Source organism: Corticium candelabrum, chromosome 3, assembly GCF_963422355.1.
Source record: "Corticium candelabrum chromosome 3, ooCorCand1.1, whole genome shotgun sequence".
NCBI classification, from domain to species: domain Eukaryota; kingdom Metazoa; phylum Porifera; class Homoscleromorpha; order Homosclerophorida; family Plakinidae; genus Corticium; species Corticium candelabrum.
The window spans coordinates 5,834,986-5,839,208 of NC_085087.1; the positions used below are offsets into that span (position 1 = coordinate 5,834,986).

The 4,223-nt window shown below is 38.4% G+C and overlaps 1 long non-coding RNA gene across 1 annotated transcript; it reads right to left on the reverse strand.

Moving 5' to 3' along the window:
* Positions 1 to 110: 110 nt before the first annotated feature.
* On the reverse strand, positions 111 to 2,544 carry LOC134177379 (uncharacterized). Its single transcript, XR_009969488.1, has 5 exons — positions 1,874 to 2,544; positions 1,714 to 1,809; positions 999 to 1,191; positions 827 to 935; positions 111 to 498 (listed from the first exon to the last, which is right to left on the reverse strand). It is a non-coding gene; the product is annotated as an uncharacterized LOC134177379 (long non-coding RNA).
* Positions 2,545 to 4,223: the final 1,679 nt, after the last annotated feature.

The following is a 4,223-nucleotide window of genomic DNA, read 5'->3' on the forward strand; positions in this document are numbered from 1 at the left end:
CCAGAAAGGTGTTTATCTTATTCTTTTGTAGGCTGCTATTAGCACCATTTTCTAAAGGCGGTCTGGAGTCCGCGGCCAACGGTTCTGGCACGTGCACATTAGAATAGATTCTAATACCATTGCTTGTATTTAACATTTAAACCAAACATAGTGAATCAACGCACTAAACAAAAAGCAAAACACAATTCATCAAACAAAGTTCCTCATTGCAATCCAGCTACAAAACTAGATATCACTGGAGCTGAAATACATCCCAGTAACAGGGCCTCCAGGCACCAGTAAAAAGTTGCTAAAGATTGAGGAAAATGTGTATTGAAAACATAAATTACAGCAAGCAATAGCGCTGGAAGGCATATGCTGTTGCTGCACTGAATTTCAAACATGATGATGAGCTCGGATGCCAATAACATGGCTTGGTTTGGCTGGATTGCTGCATACAATCAAGTATGGAGCAACTGCAGAAACCTTGTCTACTGTGGACTCTGCATCATCACTTTCCTAGGAGAATACACAAAACGCATAAGGTATCCATATCCAGTGGACCACACATTAAATATGTTCTATATGGCATAAGATATTATTGCACACTTCACAAACAGAATTAATCTACTTAACAAATCTACTGTGTGTGTGTGTGTGTGTGTGTGTGTGTGTGTGTGTGTGTGTGTGTGTGTGTGTGTGTGTGTGTGTGTGTGTGTGTGTGTGTGTGTGTGTGTGTGTGTGCGTTATACAAGAGTGCAAAGATGTCACAGCTAGTAACTTTGAGGCAAAGTGTCTATATATGTTGCAAAATATAGATGTACGACAACTGTAGAAAATTTCATACCGTAATAAATACTTGATCACAGCATCTATAGCTGGTATTTGGCGTTTGCATGACAATAGTACATGAGTATGACCTTCACCAATGCATGACAATAGTACATGAGTATGACCTTCATCAAAGCAAGGCACTTAGAAACTGCATAATGCACTGCATTAGTATCAAGATCAATTACCTTCCACATTCATATTCAAAAGATCATATTCATATTTTCTGACTAAGTCATTCATTCTTTTGCCACCTGCCTTCAACTCTCTTTGTCCTTGGTTGAGTTATCTTACATGTTTCAGACCACTTCTCAGAGGGAGTCGACAAGAAAGTCAATTGTTCATGATATCCAAAGGCAATAATACATCCAAGTTCACAAGCTAGGAAAAACATCAACATATTAATTAACTTGTACAAGACGTCACACGCAGAACCAGAGAAACAGACACAGACCGACATGCAAAAACACAAACAAACACACACACACACACACACACACACACACACACACACACACACACACAAACATTGCTGAGTAAATCTGACAAACTGTGATGAATGCAAACAAGACTAAACATTTTGAAAAAATGAGAAAGATGTAGGGTTGCCGTACGAAAAAGAGTAGAAACAAGACCATGTAGGGTGTGCTGTGACATCTTTCATGAATTCACTCATACAGACTGAGCAATACATCATCCCTACATTGCACCATTTTCCAAGGTATCACATAGTGTTTAGAAAATGGTGCAATGTACGGATGATGTATTGATCAGTTTGTATGAGTGAATTCATGAAAGATGTCATAGCACACCCTACATCTTTCTCATTTTTCAAAATGTTTTAATTAATCTTGTAATATACAATGGGACATTGTCACACTATCACATATGAAACAATCTTACTGATAATCAGATATATCAACTTCGACTTCTTGTCGAACTGGTTTCTGCATCTTGCTGGAAAACTGCACCATCATCAGCTCCATTGCAGCAAAGCATCTGCAACCAACACACTTACAAGTGTTACCAACAAGTAAACCTAAATCCATTATATCAGTTATACCTGAATTATCAATGTCTTTAAACTCAGCCCCATATCTCTGTTCAATTTCAATCATTCATTTTCCACCCACTTTGGTTTCTTGCTGCCCCATCGCCAAAATCTTGTGCAAGAATCATTCCACTTCTCCATCATGCTTGCAGTAAAGACTAGCACAAAAATGTGTCCAAACTCTGAACCAAGCTAGACAATGATTCTCATCTGATTATTCTAGCAAATATGTATTGATAAAACCACATTACACATTAAAAGACATCCCATGCATAAACAGTGTTACCAAGTACAAGGTAGCAAGTAGTACTAATCAGAAATAGAGTGTATAGGGTTATGTGTTTAAAACTTGAGACAACTGGACATTCGTCAGGAATCAATGATGCAAGCCATGGTTCAACCAGTACTCATCATTTCCTTTCAGGGTTAGGCGAGGTTATGAAGGATTAGGGATGGTTAGATTAGGTTGGTACACTGTTTACAGTTAGACGGAGCACCCAAATTAGTCAGGGTAAGTGAACCACTCGCCACTAACACCAGCATCCAAGTAAATCATTAATTAATATGTCATAATTACTGTTACTAAATTACATTGCTAAACATACACTATGACACCGTTTTCAGTTAAGTGAAACACCCAACTTAGCCAGGGTAAGTGAACCACTCGCCACTAACAGCAGTATCCAAATTAATTAATTAATTAATATGTCATAATTACAGTTACCAAATTATATTGCTAACCATACACTATGATACTGTTTTCAGTTAGGTGAAGCACCCAACTTAGTCAGGGTAAGGGAACCACTCGCCACTAACAGCAGCATCCAAATAATTAATTAATTAATATGTCATAATTACTGTTACTAAACTATATTGCTAACCATACACTATGACACGGTTTTCAGTTAGGTGAAGCACCCAACTTAGTCAGGGTAAGTGAACCACTCACCACTAACAGCAGTATCCAATTAATTAATTAATTAATATGTCATAATTACTGTTATTAAACTATATTGCTAACCATACACTATGACACTGTTTTCAATTAGGTGAAGCACCCAACTTAGTCAGGGTAAGTGAACCACTCACCACTAACAGCAGTATCCAATTAATTAATTAATTAATATGTCATAATTACTGTTACTAAACTATATTGCTAACCATACACTATGACACTGTTTCAGTTAGGTGAAGCACCCAACTTAGTCAGGGTAAGTGAACCACTCACCACTAACAGCAGCATCCAAATAAGACAATTAATTAAGGAATCATAACAATACATTAGAACACTGTTTTCAAGCAGGTGATGCACCCAATCTAGTCTCGACAAGTGATTCCCTCATCAGAAATTGGAGTGACATATTTGTTGCTGTTCTAGTAGAACAAGAATTGCTTTAAACATAATTAACTAATCTGTATAAATTCCTTACATTAATTAATGAAATAAATTTAATCCTAATTGAAAATTTAATAATCTATTGATTAATTTACTATTTATACGTTTATTTAGTCTACTAACTCAATCACATTGGGCCACTCCAATATGATTCATTGTTTCCCATTTCCCGCCAGCGTCTTTTTGGAGGATCGCAAGCTTTATTTGATGACGTATCTATTTTACGAGCACGTGACAGAATCGCCTGACTCAAAATGGCGGTCGTGAATGTGGTTGTCACCCATGAGGAATCTCCTTTCAGTGCGTGTAGTGCAGGCATCACGCACGAATGCAGAGTGTACATCTCGCAAAGAAGGAAGGTAACACCGTAGACGAAAACGGACGGCTACCGTAGCCCGCGACGAGGCGCAATCCGTTTTGCAACAAACACCTAGTCTGCAAGTGGGAAGTTGAGCGCTATACACATGACAATTGTTACTGTAAATACTGTACCTCTGCATCACCGTCTTTTTCATAATGTTGCTGGCAATCCACGCTCAGTCACTCACACGCAAGTATACGGGATTCTCTGCAATTGAGACAAGTAATGTGTTATTGCTACATCTCCCAGAGTAAACTTTGCACCGATATCGGTGCAAAATTTTACTTCCTCAGTAATAGCACTGAAAGGTGTCACTAGAGCACTTTAGTTCTAACAGTGATAACTTTACACCAAGGTGTACAGCACAAACAAGGGCTAGACTAGCACTCGAAGGTGTAGCTAGGGCACTTCATTTTTAACAGTGCACAAGGGCAGAAGCAGAGAGGTAATTTTTTCTACTGAGGAGACTGAAGACCTAGGCAAAGTCTACCATGGCAGAGGAGCGTCTTGCACACCTATCAGTTATCGCCATGGATTACAAAGACCGTGTACCAGCAGACGAATTAAGTTTGCACAAAATCATTTACGGAGATTGTTCCTAGAGT